Source organism: Nelumbo nucifera, chromosome 1 (assembly GCF_055504915.1).
Source record: "Nelumbo nucifera cultivar China Antique chromosome 1, China Antique-T2T, whole genome shotgun sequence".
NCBI lineage: Eukaryota > Viridiplantae > Streptophyta > Magnoliopsida > Proteales > Nelumbonaceae > Nelumbo > Nelumbo nucifera.
The window spans coordinates 176,639,792-176,660,049 of NC_142649.1; the positions used below are offsets into that span (position 1 = coordinate 176,639,792).

Below are 20,258 nucleotides of genomic sequence, written 5' to 3' on the forward strand. Positions count from 1 at the left end.
CTAGTTATGTTAAATATTTAGTTATTTGAATATTTAAATAATATCTAAAATATTTAATTTTTTTGTTATTTATTGAATTTAATAATCCATAAAATTATAATTTATACTATTAATACATAATTTTATTAATAATTTTCTAAGATATTAATTTCAATATTATGTTATAATTATTTTTCTACTATTACGAACATTTAAAAATTTATTACATATTTTCGTTATTTTAACTATTTAAAATCTAATTATGTTAAATATTTTGTTATTTAAATATTTAAATAATATGTAAAATATTTATTTATTTTTTGTTATTTGAGTTTTATTTATTTAAAGCTATTACATATTACTAAATATTTTGTTACATAATTATGTATATATTTATAATGTTTTGTTATTTAAGATATTTATTGTTTGAAATATTTAAATAATATTTTATTTCTTAATGTTAAATTTTTGTTATTTGAATAACATTAAGATATAGATAAAAAGTGGGGAGAGGATAAATATGAATTATAGATAATTTAGGAAAAAGTGGGGAGGTAATTTAGGAGAAATATTAAGAGAAGAGATTATTTAGATTATTTAGAAAGTGCATTTCATTGGTTGTTTCAAAAATGACATGAAATTAAAAAGTAAAAAATTCAAAAAAGGAGAAAATTTCTAGATCGCTTTGTTTATATATATATATACTACCTAGTATCGTCATAATGTCAGCTGAGGAATAATTTGCAAATGGATAACACTTGGTGGACGAATTTTCTATCTCCAGGTAAAAACACTATGATCTCCTATCAGATAAATTCCCAATTCCCCCATCGGGGCTTCCACTCTCGCATAAAGTTATTGTTTCGACAATTCAAAAGTGGGAGAAGGCTAGGCTTTTTACTAATGAATCGAAACTCAAAATCATTCCATCTGGAATCTTTTGCTATAGCAAAGCGTCGGACATCTAAATTCTCATAGCCCCCCCTGGAATTATTTCTAGAGCCTGTTGAATAATTTTTATCGATTCTGTCATTTCACCAATTCGTACTAAATAACGAGCTAATGAATCTCCTTCTTTTTGCCATTGGACTTCCCAATCAAATTCATTGAAACACTCATAATGATCAACTTTATGAAGATCCCATTGGATTTCGGAAGCTCGTAGCATTGGTCCTAATAAACCCCAATTTATTGCTTCCACTCCACCAATAATGCCCACTCCTTCAACTCTCGTTCCAAAAAAATAATCGCAAAAATCCAAACATTTATCTATCCAGCCATAAGGTAGATCAACAACTACTCCTTTGATACGGAAATAATTATGCATCATTCGCATACCTTTGGCAGCTTCGAATAGATCATATATTAATTATCTATCCCTGAGAATATAGAATAAAGGAGTTTGTGTACCGATATCCACCATAAAACGGCCAAGCCATAACAAATGGGAAGCTATACGACTCAACTCCAACATAATAACTCTGATATAGCTGGCTCTTTTAGGTACTTGATTATTTCCCAATTGTTCTGGTGCATTTACAGTTATTGCCTCAATGAACATAATAGCTAAATAATCTCAACGAGTTATATAAGGCAGATATTGTATAATTGTTCGGTTTTTCGCAATTTTCTCCATCCCTCTGTGTAAATAACCCAATATGGGGTCACAATCAATAACATCTTCACCATCTAGAGTAACGATGAGTCGAACAACACCATGCATTGATGGGTGGTGAGGGCCCATATTGACTATCATGAGATCTTTTCTTGTAGCTGGTACAGTCGTTTTTTCCTCAATTCATTATTCCATGAATTCTTGAAAACGAAACGAGGTTCATCAAAGTTCAAGATCTAATAAATCAAATAATTCAAAATGAATTTTCAAATTAACGAGTTTTTGGCTCCCGAATATCCAATTGATTGATTCATTTTTTATAACGTACTCTATTTTTCTTTGACAAATAAACTAGCAACCGTTGACGTTTTCTCAAAATTCTCCATAAACTTCTCTGAGATAAATAATCTTTTCTGTGCAATTCCAAATGTGAAGTAAGTCTCCGTATTTTATTGGTGAAACTTAATACTTGAAATTCAACAGATCCTCTGTTTTCGTTTTCTTCTTTTTCTTTTTGCGAAATCACTAAGATGAATGGATTTTTTTTTACCATAAAAATAATTTTTTGCCCCCTTTCTTTTATATCGATTTGAATTTTACCGATCAGTAATAATAATACTGCTTGTTATTTTAATCTGGTATACACGATAATTTGAATTTATTTTTGTATAACTTTTTTCTATCAAATTAATCAATAATCAGCCTAATTTTTCAATTGGATTTGGACACTGATACAAAAGGATAGTACATTTCTGCACTCACAAAAGAAATATTTTTAGGTTAGTACATCCAAATTGAAACAAATTTGAATTCTCAATTTCTACGACGTCTTTAAGATAAAATACTTTTAGGAGCAAGCAAATCATACTGATTTTTTCTTCCATTCCCAACCATCCGTACATGTTTTGAAATGGATTCACCAAAATCATTCCCAACCATACCTTTTTTCTCGGCATCTTTGATTAGTTTGGTGCTTATTCTTATGGACCAAAGAAATACCTATGGTTTGATACATAATAAATTGCCCATCCCATTTTATAGACAGAAGAATAGGGTCAACAATAAATATCCCCTTTTTTATCAATTCTGTAAGATTTATATATTTCTGAATCACCATTACATCTAGACTCATTTCTCTTCTTTGGATAGAAGATATAGCAATTTCCTTTGGAAAAGGAAATATATAAATATCCCCCCCCCCCCCCCCCCCCCCCCCCCCCCCCCCCCCCCCCCCCCCCCCCCCCCCCCCCCCCCACCCCCCCCCCCCCCCCCCCCCCCCCCCCCCCCCCCCCCCCCCCCCCCCCCCCCCCCCCCCCCCCCCCCCCCCCCCCACCCCCCCCCCCCCCCCCCCCCCCCCCCCCCCCCCCCCCCCCCCCCCCCCCCCCCCCCCCCCCCCCCCCCCCCCCCCCCCCCCCCCCCCCCCCCCCCCCCCCCCCCCCCCCCCCCCCCCCCCCCCCCCCCCCCCCCCCCCCCCCCCCCCCCCCCCCCCCCCCCCCCCCCCCCCCCCCCCCCCCCCCCCCCCCCCCCCCCCCCCCCCCCCCCCCCCCCCCCCCCCCCCCCCCCCCCCCCCCCCCCCCCCCCCCCCCCCCCCCCCCCCCCCCCCCCCACCCCCCCCCCCCCCCCCCCCCCCCCCCCCCCCCCCCCCCCCCCCCCCCCCCCCCCCCCCCCCCCCCCCCCCCCCCCCCCCCCCCCCCCCCCCCCCCCCCCCCCCCTTTTTTTTATTCAAAGGATAATCCGGTCTCAATTGAAAAAGCAAATGTTTTTTTTTTTTTTTCAGGAAGAAATTAGGTTCCATTTCTATGTTGTTCTTGAATTGCTTTTTCTTTCTATGGTTTTTAATGTTTGATTCCGCATAATATTCTTTAAGGTCGTTTTGTTGTTTTGATAGAATTGATCCAACATTCTCCTGGTTTTGCGCATTTGGTCCAAGACCCCCTTGGTCTGACGGTCCTTTTTCTTCTTGATTTTGATTTTCTAATTCAAGATTTTTTTTCATTAGATGATATACGTGATATACGAAAATCAATTTTTTTTGTTTTTCGTTGACGTTTTTATTTTCACTAACATTTTTGTTTCTATTCCAATTTAAAATAAGTAATTTGATTGGTATGCCCCATGGTTTAATCTTATATGTATCATAAAATAGTAGTAATGCCGGGAAGAACCAAAGTTTCAGATTTGATATGGAACAATTTAGTATTTCTTCATTCATTCTCATCCAATCAAAAAAGTTTTTCTTTTTATTTGATGGGTTGATTTCTTGATGAATCATGAGATAAAAAATGTCTTTTTTGTAAAATTTTCAATTTTTTGATAATCATTAGTTCTAGTCATAGTTTTTTTTATTAATGTTGGTGCCAGTATCCATATTGGCCCAGACCTCAATATCTATTTTTTGTCTATTTTTAAGACAAAAATGGAGAATTCTCCATTCCATTTATTTTCTATGCAGATTTTTTTCATATCAATAATATAATCTTCTCCTAGATAATCACTAATAGGTAGATCCCCCAGCACATCAAATGGTTCGGGTTTATGTGTATTGTAATTATAGAGAAGCCCTGGGCCCTCATTTACTTATAATGGCGATTCAGAAATATATGAGTCTTTCTTATCTTCATAGTTAGTATATTTATGTGATAGAAGATCATATCTGTAGTGTTTTTTAATTTTGTCTTTTTGATTCGGTAACGAATTTAGTGTTTAATCATTTTTTTTCGTAAAAAATGAATTGGTCTTTTTCGTATGAACCCAATTTTTGTGAGTCTTTTTTCTTTTTGAATCGTACGACATTGATTGACTCTGTTTTGCCATTTTTGCGGTACTAATCTAAACCATCTAGTCGGAGATAAATCGTATTGATAATGACCCTTTAACCAATTTTTCCATTCATATTCATTCATTCCCGAATTCCAAAGTTTTCTATGCTTTGATTCGGAATGAAATATTCCTTGTGTTCGAAAATAATCCTTTAGTCTATCATTAATAAAAAGAGATGTTTCATTATATTGAAATACAGATCTCAAGTGATATTTATTAATATTAATAACTTGGTTTTGTGATAATTTATAAAATACATATGCTTGTGATAAGGAGGATAGGTCACAAGAAATCAGTGAATTCTTATTACTATTATTAATATTAAAAGGCAGCTTCTTTATAGTCGAAATAAAATGAATTGTATTTTCATTTGTTTCATCAATTCCTTATTGAATTTGGGAATATTAATGATACATAAAAGGGTATCTATGTATAGCCTTCAATAAAAAAAAATTATAAAAAAGTGTCATTTACGTATTAATCGGGCACTTCTTCTTTTGAATATCAGCCAAACACAAATAATTTTTGGTGATTCTGATATTTTATTATGACAACTAGTTTCCTTAGCATTAATATTTATCTCCAGGGCTAGAAATATTGGTTGTGTTCGAAAAAAATCTGGTTTTGTAGTAGAGATGGAATTGATAAATAATCATCAACTATGACCCTAAAAGAACCAGATTTCGTAAACAACATCGAAGAAGAATGAAGGGAATATCTTATCGAGGTAATCGTATTTGTTTTGGTAGATTCGCTTTTCAGGCACTTGAACCCGCTTGGATCACATCTAGACAAATAGAAGCAAGGTGACGAACAATGACACGATATGCGCGTCATGGTGGAAAAATCTGGATACGTATAGTTCCAGATAAACATGTTACAATAAGACCTACGGAAACACGTATGGGTTCGGGGAAAGGATCTCACGAATATTGGGTATCCATCGTTAAGTTGGGTCAAATACTTTATGAAATGGACGGGGTATCAGAAATTGTAGCCAAAGATGCTATTTCAATAGCTGCATCCAAAATGCCTATACGAACATAATTCGTTATTGCGGGATAGGGGTGTGGAACCAAAGGAAAGAGATTAGTGCGTTGAAAAAAATGATTGCAGTATTTTTTTTTGGACAAAAAATATTTCTTTTTACTCATTCGCCCTTTACATTGAAAGAACAGATAAAAAAAATATGATTCAACCTCATACCCATTTGAATGTAGCGGACAACAGCGGGGCTCGAGAATTGATGTGTATTCGAATCATAGGAGCTAGTAATCGTCGATATGCTCATATAGGTGACATTATTATTGTTGTAATCAAAGAAGTAGTGCCGGATATGCCTCTAGAAAATCTAAAGTGATTAGAGTTGTAATTGTATGTACATGTAAATAACTCAAACGTGACAACTGTATGATACTACGATATGATGACAATGCAGCAGTTGTCATTGATCAAGAAGGAAATCCAAAAGGAACTCGAGTTTTTTGTGTGATCGCTCGGGAATTGTGACACTTGAATTTTATTAAAATAGTTTCACTAGCCCCTGAGGTATTATAAATACTAATAGATGAGACCATGATAGGGTATATGGAATAAATTAAATTAACTGAGAACTAAAAAAAATCAATTAAAAATGAATTAGTAGATTGTGTCTCACGCATATACCTTTAAAATTCTTAAAAAGAAAAAACACAGAGCTTGTTGATTATATCGATACTCGGAGGCACCAATAATTACAGTTTGTCATGGATAGGGACACTATTGCCGACATAATAACTTCTATACGAAATGCTGACATGGATAAAAAAGAATGGTTCGAATAACATCTACTAATATTACCGAAAACATTGTGAAAATACTTCTACGAGAATGTTTTATCGAAAACGTGAGAAAACATCAAGAAAGCAACAAATATTTTTTTGTTTTAACCCTGCGATATAGAAGGAATAGGAAATGGCCATATAGAACTATTTTAAAATGTATCAGCCGACCCGGTCTATGAATCTATTCTAACCATCAATGCATTTCTAAGATTTTAGGTGGAATGATGATTGTAATTCTTTCTATTTTTCGTGGTATAATGACAGACCGAGAGGCTCAACGAGAAGGAATCACAGGAGAAATTGTGTGTTATATATGGTGACCCTTCTGATATCCAAATTGGATTCGTAACTTCCTATTTGTGGAAAAGAAAGAGGAAATACAAGATGTTTAATATCACTCCTCCTCCATTAGTTGATACTTCAAGGGGGTTGCTTGGAATGAAAGAACACAAATGGATTCATGAAGTTTTAATCACCGAATCACTTCCCAACGGTATATGCCCCGGGTTCGTTTAGATAATGAAAGTATGATTCTAGGTTATGTTACAGGAAAAATCCGATGTAGTTTTCTATGAATACTACCAGGAGATAGAGTCAAAATCGAAGTAAGTCGTTATGATTCAATCAGAGGGCATATAGTTTATAGACTCCGTAACAAAGATTCAAACGATTAGGTGGCTTTTTCAACATTCTCTTCATGGGGATTACAATTCGAGGTTCAAAATTTCAAGAGACTTATTTTCTTCCGAAGCAAATAGTATATTCAGAATTAAGGTAAGGAATAACAAATATGAAAATAAGGGCCTTTATTCGTAAAATTTTTGAATAATGTTGACTGATTCGTAGGCGGGAACGAATTATAGTAATTTGTTCTAACCCGATACATAAACAAAGACAAGGATAATCTTTCTAAAAAGGGACTCTCTAAAGAATCCGATGTACAAATAAAGAATCTGTTTTGACATGAAATAGATGTATCCGTATATCTCTAACTCATGTTTGTGAGATGATCAAATATGGCAAAACCTATACCAAGAATTGGTTCACGTAGAATACCAAAGGGAGTTTTCATGTTCAAGCAAGTTTTAACAATACCATTGTGACTGTTACAGATGTACGATGTCGAGTAGTTTCTTGGTCTTCTACCGGTATTTGTGGATTCCGAGGTACAATAAGAGGGACACTATTTTCCGCTCAAACCGCAATAGGAAATGCTATTCGTACAATAGTGGATCAGGATATGCAACGAGCAGAAGTCATGATAAAAGGTCCTGGTCTCGGAAGAAATGCAACATTACTTGCCATTCGTAGAAGTGGTCTACAATTAAGTTTTGTACGGGACGTAACCCCTATGCCACATAATGGATGTAGACCTCCTAAAAAATGACGTGTGTAGAAATAAGAATTGAACTGATTTCAAGAGAAATAAATGATTCAATGATCTGATCAAATAATATTATTATGGTTCGAGAGGAAATAACAGTATTTACTCGGACACTACAGTGGAAGTGTGTTGAATCAAGAGTAGACAGTAAGTGTCTTTGTTATGCACGTTTTATTTTGTCTCCGCTTATGAAAGGTTAAGCTAATATGATAGGCATCGCGATGCGAATGGCTTTGCTTGGAGAAATAGAAGTAACATGTATCACACGTGCAAAATCTGAGAAGATACCACACAAATATTCTACCATAGTTGGTATTGAAGAATCAGTACATGAAATTTTAATGAATTTGAAAGAAATTGTATTGAGAAGTAATCTGTATCGAATTCGCGACGTGTTTATTTGCGTCAGGGGTCCTGGATACGTAACTGCTCAAGACAACATCTCACCACCTTCTGTGGAAATCGTTGATACTACACAACATATAGTTAGCTTGACATAACCAATTGATTTGTGTATTGGATTACAAATCGAAAGGAATCGTAGATATCGTTTGAAAACACCAAATAACTCTCAAGGTGGAAGTTATCCTATAGATGTTGTATTCATGCCTGTACGAAATGCGAATCATAATATTCATTCTTATGGGAATGGGAATGAGAAACATGAGATACTTTTTCTTGAAATATGGATGAATGGGAGTTTAACTCCTAAAGAAGCACTGTACGAAGCCTTCCGGAATTTGATTGATTTATTTATACCTTTTCTAGATGCGCAAGAAGAGGACATCCAATTAGAGGACAATCAAAACAAGGTTACTTTACCTTTTTTTACCTTTCATGATAGATTAACTAAACTAAGGAAAAACAAAAATAATAACATTGAAATGTATTTTTATTGACCAATCAGAATTGCCTCCCAGGACCTATAATTGCTTCAAAAGGTCCAATATACATACATTATTGGGCCTTTTGAATAGCAGTCAAGAAGATCTTATGAAAATGGAACATTTTCAGATAGAAGATGTAAAACAGATATTGGACATTCTACAAAAGCATTTCGCAATTGATTTACCCAAGAATAAGTTTTAAATCCATTGCATTTATTTCATCTTTTTTTTTGTTTATAAAATTTAAAAAGAAAATGGATTTTGAATCTTCAACACAGTCCATATATTCAGACTAGATCCAGAAAGATAAAAATATAATAGATGTATCTAGGGAATAATCACTTCAAAGCAAATCCTCCCTAGATACATACATCGTGATATTTTATTTCATTTCATGGTTGAATCAATTTAAAAAAGACCTAAAGTTAGAGATTTATCAATTGGTAATGTTGCTCCAATACCCAACCAAAGGGCTACCGCGATACCGATCAAAATGACGGTTGTAGCTACTGGACGACGAAATGGGTTTTGGAATTTATTGACATTCTCCAAAAAAAGGTACTATCAATAATCCCGCAGGAACTAAAACCATTAAAAGAACACCCAATAATTTATTGGGTACTATACAGAGTATTTGAAATACGAGAAAAAAGTACCATTCGGGTAATATTTCCAAATGAGTTGCAAATGGATCTGCTGGTTCACTAACCATTGGTGATTCTAGAACCGCTAAACCTACATTACATGCAATAGTACCTAGAAGAGACATTTGGAATAGCTACCGGGCGGTCTTCATAATAGAAGAGACATTTGGAATAGCTACATTGTAGTTAAGTAGTAACTACCTAAGCCACAAAAGACGCTTTTTGACCAATAGCTACATAAACACATATTACATTTTTGCCCTTTTTGATTGAGAATAGTATCTGCGGCTACTGCTGCTTTACCGGTCTGTCTGTCCCCAATAAATAATTAGTTCTCGCTGACTGCGTCTTATAAGGATCATCGAATCAATAGCAATAAGCCCTATTTGAAGAGGCTCATATACAGAACGTCTCAAAATAATACCTGGAGCAGGAGATTCAATTAACCAAGATTCAGAAGCTGAAATTTCACCCCTACCGTCAATAGGTTTAGCCAGAGCATTTATAACACGACCCAAATAAGCCTCGCTTACAGGTATCTGAGCAATTCTTCCTGTTGCTTTTACTGAACTTCCCTCTTGTATCATCAAACCATCACCCATTAATACAACACCAACATTATTTGATTCCAAATTCAGAGCAATGCCTATTGTACCATCTTCAAATTCTACTAATTCACCTGCCATTACTTCATCAAGACCATGAATACGAGCAATACCGTCGCCTACTTGAAGTACAGTGCCGGTATTCACAATCTTTACTTCTCTATTACAGTAGAAGACTAATCAGTTATTTCTTTCATCAGGCCAAACATGCCAATATTAGCACTGATGGTGCGTAAATGTAACTCGCTGGTCAAACAACTATTCAAAGTTCCTAAAGCTCTTTGTAAGGCTTGTTGAAAAACTCGTTGTCGGACTTGATTAATCGCTCTTTGTTGTTCAAAATGAATAGTTTCGTTTTCGTAATTTTCTAATCATTCCAAATTCTTTTAAGTTGAATTAATCAAATTCAATTTTTCTCGTTCTATCTCAGAGTATCCATTTAATCGAAACTCATCTGCTTCCATTTCCACTTTCCGTAAGCGAGGGGCGCCCGTACTAAGCACAGGCGATGAATATCGAATTGCATCAATTGTAAAAAATTAAGAAGAAAAAAAAAAAACAGGATTTCGCTCATTTAAGACTGGTCATCCCCGAATACAAAAATTGAATTGTTTCTTGGGAGATCCCTTGGACTGGTATCTCTCCCCAAACTAAAAACTAAGCTGAAATGCTGTTGCTAAAGTGGGTTGAGATGGTACAGGGGAGCCAGATTTAGGGGAGTTCACATTGGCACCCCACATGCACATCTCAAGTGCATTGGGAGCACCTCCCGTATTTGTCATTGAAAGATGTTTCCAATACATGGTTGGGATGTGTTGTGGAGCGTCCGTACACCAGTGCAACTTCGGCTTAGGGATTAATGGTCCTAATGAGCTGAAGCGAGAGCAAATAATTTAGAATAGCAGACTTAAGCAATCTATCAAACATGATGATTTTGTGAAAAAGAAGGGCGGCTAGGATGGAGTTTTGAAATGGTTGCACTATTTTCTGTTATTTACAGCAGGAAAAAGGCTAACAAAGGATCACATAAAGGCCACGTTCTACTGGTATTTACAACAGAGGAACACCTCAAAGAGGGGCCTTATGGCGGTTTATACGGGTTAATGGCATTTAATTTCCAGCACTAGAGGGATGCAAAATGAGAGGTTCAAATTTCAAAAGAAAACTGCACTTCCAGTTCCATACATCTACATTAATACCTCCAACTTCAACCCAACATCAAAATACGGTTTATACAGGTTAATGGCATTTAATTTCCATATCTTTCTACCCCCCTTCGACTTTAACAAATCAATTCCTCTTACGGGTTGGTTCTGTTGATGGTCTTGTATATGCACATGACCCATCTACAACAACGACGATGGTGGATTCCATTGTAAGACTGTATTGGTGGTTGAATTGTTTATTATTGGTATGAGAAACAGATCCGTTCTGGAACAACACAGTAGCTGGAAGTCTGAAACAATAAATTTCAGTTCAAAGAATATGAATAAATGGCAAAAATCCTGAAAATTAGACTATATAGGGCGGCCTCTCATGCGAAGGTCAGTGGCTCTAGATGCCATGGCTCTCAAGGCTTCCCTGGCCGAGGAAAAAGAGCTCCTTGTCCTTGGTTGCACATGATGAGCTCCCCCCCTAAGAGCCCCCATGAATTCTTCCCTCTGCAATCTAAAAGCCAATGCGGCATCTTCCTCTTGATTGGGGACTCGTCTTCCTCTTCTCACACTCTGCTCTTGACTACTCCCTCCTCTTCTTTTCCTCCAACTTGAACCCAATGCCTCCTCTTCCTCCTCCTCCACCTGAGTAGACGTTCATCTTCTTCTAACTATTGTTCCTATTCTTCTGGGAATTGGGATATTTCAACTTGCCTCTTCAGGGCTCCGGCGCTTTGCTTCATGGCTATTCAGCATTCCTGATGCCTTTCTTGCTTCAACTTCTTTTGGAAACAGTAGTTGTATCGTGTTCCAAAGAACTATGTTGATTGTGCAAGATCACCCATTGCTGCAAACTCAAAGGAAGATTACTTTTAAAGCCCTACAAACTCATAATAAAAGAAAATTCTTCAAATCTCCAATTTCTTATGACTGTCATATCTAATTAGCTGCCTGCCTGCATTTTGGGCATCGCTTTCCACATTTATCGCCAGCCGATCGCAGGCATTTCTTGCAAAAGCTGCGAGACAAAAATCTCGATCAGGACAATAAATTCAAAAGAAAATACTCAAAAGGAGGGAATTAATCCACTGAAGAGCAATTACTGTTTGAATTTGTTTTCTTTTGCTTGTGGCCACAAGGAGTGGTATTCGGTTCGGAGCAAATCTCAAGACAAATCTGAACTCAAATATATAGTTTGATCAGTACAAGTGGAAATCTACAACTAAAAACTAGGCAACCAACATTAAGCTTAGAAGTTCCTTACCGCGCAAGAGAGCTCTTCCCTTAGTTTATCCATGCAAGGGAAAGATGAACCTGAATAAGAAACATCAGAAGATTCCTCTGGCAAAGCAACTTTGCCTTCTTTTCTCTGCTTCTCTTCAATAACTTTACTTTATGAATCCATCTTCTCTGCATATAATCATAAAGAAAAGAGAACTTCGAGCGAATAAGCAATTCAACATCTAGACATGACTCCAAATAGAAAACAGAGTCCCCATTTCAAAATAAACAAAGTTTAGATAATGATGGAGGAGAAACATTGAAAGGGGAGGAACAAAAAAAAGAAAAAGAAACATTACCCTCTCCAGCAGTCTCTTCATCATCAAGGTTAAAGACAACAATAGGAATTGAAGCGGGACTCTGTCTCTGTGCTTTGCGTTTTCTGAGAAGATGAAAAGAACAACTAATGTTGAAAGGAAAATATCGCATGAGAGAATTGGAAAAATAAGGAAGAAGAATTGGATTACCTTCTCGAACTGGTTTTTGGGGACTTAAACTAAAAATGGCCACGCTTCTTCTCTTTGGGTTCTCATTCAAAAGTACTACTATCAATCACACATGTTGTCAGTCCACTGAAGAGACGGTGCCTGCATGACATAATTAAATAAAAGATTTATGAATAAATGAGGTTTCCATCCACATCATTCAAAAGTACTACTACTGGTATTAGTGCTGCTGCTGCTGCTAGTGCTACTACTAGAATTAATAAAATATAAATAATCGAATTATTTTCATGGTTAATAGGAAAACCAAGAAACCAAAAATCACCTCTAACCCTTCACGAAACCAGAGAACACAATGAAACAACCAAAAGAAATCATCGGTAACCAACAACTTTCCTGGCTACAATTCTGTCTTCGTTTCTAACATCTCTACAAGAAAAAAAGTTCTTGGCTACAATTATGCCTTCGTTTCTAACAACTTTGATAGAAAAAAAAATGGTTCTGTTATAAAACTGTACAAACTGGTATAGTGAATAGTGATAGTATATGAATAGTGAAGGATGGAGCCTATAGAAATAAGAATATGGAGATGAGTATGTTATGCAAAAAAACATAACGAAGACAATGATCGAAAATATTTCTTAATATAATGAAAACATAAATTGAGATATTTCTTAATATTGGTACTTACAGGGATATAGATCAAACAGGTAGATGATACAACAACACACAATCTCACACAAAATTACAAAGCTCACAAATAGCACATTTCTAAGATCACTTGGAAAGAAAAACACTCAAACTATTGCAAAGTACTTGAGAACTTGGAGATTCTGCACTTCGGAGTTTTTTTTTTTGCACACCTTCAACTAAGAGAAGAGCTCCTTGTATAGAGGCTGCCGAGACTTCCAGAGATAGACAGTCTGGAGCCACTTTATTCGATCTTATCTCTAAGGCCTATATAATTGAGATGTCTTTTTACTTTTCTTATTGTGCATCTTAATTATTGAGATGTTAATTTATCTCCATCTTGTCCTATTATGAACAACTGTCAAAACTTTTACTATTTCGGATGAGATGGCATCTTCAAATAGTGTCATGTCTGGTGCGGGCTGAGAGAACGAACACTTTCAGTCTCGAGGTCTTTCGAGATTCTTTTGCTTTTGACATAACTTATAGGTAACAGGAATTTCTCCTATGGTTGTTGTGATCCCTAAGGAATCAATCTGGCAAGGAATGATAGACAATAGAAATGGAGTGCCCAAGATAACTTCTTGTCGTAAGTCTTTTACCATGAGAAAGGTGGATTTCAAATGAATTCCTTGATTACAATGGGCCATAGGGATTTTAAATTTTATCTCAAGTTTTCTTTCATCTGCTGCATTAACTTGTTAAGAGGTTTTCTCAAAGTATCTAGAAGGTACAATTCATTCTCTAATGAAGCTAATGTCTGCCCCTGAATCTATTAGGACTACCATCGAAATGTTGTAATCTTTGGTTCTAATGGTAATTTTAGAGTACCATTTTTTGTACTTTACTTCATCTATAGAGTATATGAACTCTTCATCATTTTTGACAAACACAACGGATTCTTGTTCTGAGGATTTCTCTTATTGGTTTTCCCAAAATTTCCCAACTTATAATTGATCAATCCTTAGTTTTAGGGTTTTTATTTCTCTTTTTATTTGACTGACCTCTGCACGCAAATCATGTATAGTGGGAGGTCTGGAGTTCTCTGCCTGAGATCTTTTAATAAGTTCTCTGTAGGAAATTACATTTCTCTCATCCAATAGCCTTTTAGTATTTTCTTTACCTTCCTTTTCTTCCCTGCTTTGTAAAGCTGTAAGCAGATATTTTTTCTTAGATTCCTCATTAGGAATTTCATCGAGTATTTCGATAAGATATTCTTCATCTAAGGTTAATACATTGATTTCTCCTGACTCTTCCTTTTTGGTACTTGTTTAATTTTTACAAGTACATATGTCATTGGTACAATATTCTTCTGAGGAAGTAGATGATTCCCTTAGAGAGACTTCTTCTTCTTCCTTTTCTTCTAGTTCATTGATTTTCTTGGAGGTGTTTTTATTTTTAAAACACTTATTGGCATAATGACCTTTTTGCCCGCATTTGAAATAAGTTGGGGTTGAAGGTTTTCTTGTTTTAGAAAACCTTTTAGATTTCTTGTATTTCTTATTTTCCTTTTTCCTATAGAAATTTGTTTTCTTTTTCTTATGGGTCGGTCTGGAAGCGGAGGATTCAGAAGCCATTCCAAACTAATAACAAAAATCTCCTAACTCTCTTTTAGAGTTAAATCTTTCCTTTTTAACTTATCTCTATAGACGTAGATCATTACATAATTCTAATCCTATATGATTTACTACTTGGACTAGATATCCATATGAGTAATTAGAGTAAATAATTCTACCACCTCCTATTTGTCTAATGTAGGTCATAACATTTTCAATAAATACTAGCGGGAGTCTATAAATGAATTGTTCTTTCCATAAATCCTGTCTGGAGTTGGTTAGCCTATGAACTTTAGACAATAATACATCCTTATACCATCTAAAATCATATAGGATTTTACATTTAATATTTATTAATTGTTCCCTTATCGTCTAAGCCATGTCGTAGGAATTTCCTATAAACTGACTTAAGATATTAAGGATTAGAGTCATAACCACATCAGGTATTGTTGGCCCTGACTAAGGATTATGTCACCATCTTCATCTCCTTTAACAACATTAAGGATATAATATCTTTTTGCCTCAGTGAGATAATTGATTCACCAGCCTTTTAATTTCCCTGTAAAGGATTATGTGATAACTACAACTATTACCTTTTCATCATTACCAGCCAAATTGCTGGCACATGCATACATAGTCATGTGTTGTATCATATCGTGGATCTAGTATTCAGATTTTTCATCTAAATTCCATTTGTAGAATGTGTTCTAGTTATATCCAACTTGGGGTTTCATTGGCTCTTCGAATAAAATATCAACTGGGGTATGCCTATGGTAATAAAGGCTTCTTACTATAATAGGAGAGTTTATTTATCTCAAAGCTTTTTATAGATTCATCATCTGCTGCTGATTCATCATTTGATTTTTCACCCATAAAATTCACTGAGTGGGAATCTGATAGATCGTCATCTTTCTTAATTTTAGAGGATTTTGAAGTTTCTCCCTTTTCCCAATTTGATGGGGATATCAGTTTGGCAAATAGTTCCTGATAACTTACTTTTGATAAGTCTAATGGGGTTGTTTCTATTTTCATATTTTATGGGAAATATGGCATTATTGCCATTGGTTTTTCCTTTTTATTTATGGTTCTAGATTTAGAAATTTCTAAGGAGCTTTATAAGGATTCTATCCTATTAGTTTGTTTACCTAAACCATTTAGGCATATATTTGTATAGTTAATTTGTTCTATAAGTTGAGAATAATGTTATGGAGAGATCTTTTCAGATTCTTTTACTATTGTCGAATTTTTTTATTGGGCTAACTACGAGCTCATCTTTTCCTATTTTTATTGCTTTCAATGGTGGATGTATGGATTCCACAAATTTTCTAGTGACTTCTGTCTTCCAGGCATTAGACAGCTTTTTAGTAACACACAAATCTAATTCTTCAGAGGGAGGTTTTATTTTCTTGAACTATTTTTGTTTTGCAAACCATTCCCAAAATGAGATATTTTCTTTTAATTCCTTCATATCTTCGTACCATAACTCTTTGATACGATCTCTTTCTTCTTTAGAGAATTTTCCAAATAACCATTTATTCTTTAAAGGTTGTGAATTAAAGTTTAACCTGATAAAGTCTTTGTGTATTTGGAAATCTTCTTCTATTTCCAACATATTAATTTCAAAGTCTGCCTCTGTAGGCTTGTAGGATTTAACTGACTGGTTTTCTCTTTGAGTTGTATGATAGTCCGAATAAGGGGTATACATCATTGGTGTTTCATAAGTGGCATAAATGATGCTTGGAGGAGGACGTGTTAAATCTACCGATCTTCTGGATCTTGTATCTATTGATTCGGCGTACGATGGCCGCGATGATGTCAATGCTCTTCTAAACCTTAATTTTACCGATCCATCTTGTTCACTGAATATAGATGCTAATTTAGTATATTTGATAGGGCCGGGAGGTTCTGCTTTAGTAAGTGACCAACTTTCCGGTAATTTACTTCATTCCAAGTGATTTGCCTAGGAATTGTAACATTATTCCTAGCATTGGTCTGGAATAGGGTAGTCATTCCCCTAATTCATGTTATCCTGTTATTAGGACAGATAGTATTCATGGTCTTAAAGTATACTCAGTACAGTCCTGTTATCCTGGTTTCATGTTGAACCCTTGGGTTTGAAGCCTGAGGGTTAAGGCTTCATGAATCCCTGGATCTGTTAGTGACAGAGAAGTTTGGGAAGGCATTGAAGTAAATTGGCCCTTAGTGAAGGCTAACTTCTATCACCCCTAATAAGGAGTCACTAAAACTATTATGTATAGAATATGTCAAATAGGCTAAAGCGGTTGTTTGTAATCCCAGTCTGGTTAATGGTTTAATGGTTACTTGTATTAAGCTGTATGAAATTACAGTCAAACGGCCCACATGCTAGCACGGTATGGCTTGCGAGGCCTTTAGCGGGCCACGCTCGGCCCACCCAGAATTGGGCCCCCCCAAAGGGGCCCAACAGCTAGTTTCAGCTTTTTGGGTTTTTTTTTTGTATAGAAATACCCCCGCAATAGCTATAAACAACCATATTAGGGGGGTGTTTGTGTTTTTTGCTTATAGGGGTTGAAAAATGACATAAATGCCCCCAACAGCTATATAATAACTAGTTTAAGGGGCTTTTTGGGTAAAGTTATAAATAACTCTACAATGACCAAAATACCCCTCATAACAACTAAATAACAACTAGTTTTTTTGGTATTTTGGGCAATTGAATTATGTTCAATTCCTATAAATAGCCATATCCTCCACCATTCTCACTACACCAATTCAACAATTCTCTTAATCTCTCTCCTCTCTCTCTCATACTCATACATTCTCAATTCTCTGCAATCTGAGTAATTCTGATTAACTGATTGTTTGATTATGCATTCTCCAATTCTCAAGTCTCAACTTTAAAGAAGTTTTGACTTTCAACAAGAAGAAGGCTTGCTCAACCAGTTCAAGTATCTCAATTTGGGAGGCTTGGACGTTGAAAGGCTTAAACCGTTGAAATCAAGTTGGGATTTTGAATCGGTAATCCAGGTATGTCGAATTAGATTAATTTTTATCTTTTTAGAATTAAAAAAAATGGTTGACTCTTCTGATAATCAATTCCCCAACATGTTCACCATTGATGATAGTCAATCACATCATGATAGTGTTAGCACTGATGTGATTGATGTCGATGGAAGTGGAACTTTCACCCCCGGTACTAATACTATGGGAAAAATGAGGGCCTCTAAGCTGAGTAGCCTGGTTTGGAAAATTTTCAAAGTATAGGATATTGAGAGGAAGGGGAAAAGGTCCATTTGCCAAAAATGTATGAAGGACTTTAGTTATTGTAGCAATGGTGGTATGGGTCATTTGAGTAAACATCATCTGCTCACACATGAGAAAGAAGAAAATGAAGGGAAAGAAACAACCCAAACACAATTTGGGATGGGGGTAGCTTTGGTACTTTCAAATATTCACAAGGAAAAATGAGACAAAAACTTGCTAAGTACATTGTACATGCAAAACAACCATTTATATTAGCTGAAGATCCAAAGCTAGAAAAATGGTTGCGTAGTTGTATAAACCCACAATATAAAAAAGTTTATAGGAATACTACAAGAACTGATGCTTCAAAAATTTTTTATTCGTATAAACAAAATTTAATTTATCTGTTAGCAAATCTTAATTCTAAAGTTGCAATTATTTCGAATGTTTGAACATCCAAATTTAATATTAGTTATATTTGTGTTATCGGCCATTTCATTGATGAAAATTGGCTTTTGAATAAAAGAATTTTAAGTTTTTTCTCGGCTTGAATGGCCACATAGTGGCCCAGCTATTGCTGCAAGTTTTTATTAGTTTTGATAATGCTAGCAATAATGGTTCTCCAATAAATATTTTAAAATCTCAATTATGATCATGTTTAAATGGTAAATTATTTAATATTAGATGTGCATGTCACATCTTAAATTTATTTATTCAAGATGCCTTGAATATTATTTCTACTCATATTTCAAAAATTAAAAATTCTATTATATATATATATATAAGTTAAGGGGCAATAAAACAAGAATTTAAATATTTATGTCAAAATTATGATTTAAAATATAAACATTTTATATTAGATGTAAAGCATAGGTGGAATTGTATATATGCTATGTTTGAAAGTTGTATTTCTCATGAATGACCTAACCATGGATATATATTAATATTTTATATTTTAAATATAATTTTAATATTGAAAATTGTGAAATTCCCCATATTTTGTAGTCTTAAATCTTTTATATCATAAATCTAATTTTTAAATTTATTTTTTAATAATTGCACTGTATTTTTTTAAATTAAATTAAATTTTTAAGTTTAAATCTTTTAAACCGACTAACCAAAACAAAAAAGTCGACCCAAACCGATACAACTTAAGTGGGTTGGATTTCACAAAAGGTCAATCGGTTTTAGCTGACCAACTCCCCAACCTAACCAAGTCAATTTGGTTGGCCAAATAGCCTAGGATCAAACCGAACCAACTCACGAACACTCATAATTTCAACTAAGTTAATAGTCACATCTTTGATAAATTAGAATAGTTTAATCTCTAGTAATTATTGAAAATTTATAGCAAAAAACACAATTATTGAAAATATACTGATAATGAAAGATACACAATTATTGTAATAATTACAATAATTAAAAAAATACAATAAGTACTAAAAATATATTAACTTAATCAATAAATAGTATAATCTTTAATAAAAAGTAATCAATAAGTTATAACAAAAATATAATAAATACAATAAGTACAATTAGTTAAATTTAAAAATTTCGATAAAGGTAGTTTAATCTCCAATAATTATTAAAAGTTTTTTGTTAAATAGAAAATAAAATAAATGTTTACATAATCATTAAAAATACATTTATCACAAAAAACAATAAATAATTACTGAAATACAATAAATATTAATTTTAGTATATATAATTATATAATAAATACAGTTTAAGAGTTTAAAATTATTATAAATAAATATTATCTTTTGAAAGTTATTTTCTTGAATTCTTATTCGATATAATTGAAATTAGTTATTTACAATATCATGTAAAAATATTAAATTATTATTAATTTCAATATTATGTTATAATTATTTTTCTAATTTTTAGGTTTTTTTTTTTATATTTATTACATAATTTCTTTATTTTAACTATTTTAAATCTAGTTATGCTAAATAATTTGTTATTTAAAATATTTATTTATTTAAATACTTAAATAATATGTAAAATATTTAAAATTTAAAATATGATTTATTTGTTGAATTTAATTATCCATTAAATCACAATTTATACTATTGTTGCATAATTTCATTTTTTAATTTTGTAATATATTAAATTATTATTAATTTCAATATTATATTATAAATATTTTTCTACT

At 34.3% G+C, this 20,258-nt stretch overlaps 1 long non-coding RNA gene across 1 annotated transcript; it reads right to left on the reverse strand.

The window, feature by feature from the left end:
• Positions 1-10,928: 10,928 nt before the first annotated feature.
• On the reverse strand, positions 10,929-13,466 carry LOC104587252 (uncharacterized). The gene is made up of 6 exons (XR_733564.2): positions 13,327-13,466; positions 12,660-12,779; positions 12,492-12,574; positions 12,176-12,321; positions 12,015-12,087; positions 10,929-11,929 (listed from the first exon to the last, which is right to left on the reverse strand). It is a non-coding gene; the product is annotated as an uncharacterized LOC104587252 (long non-coding RNA).
• Positions 13,467-20,258: the final 6,792 nt, after the last annotated feature.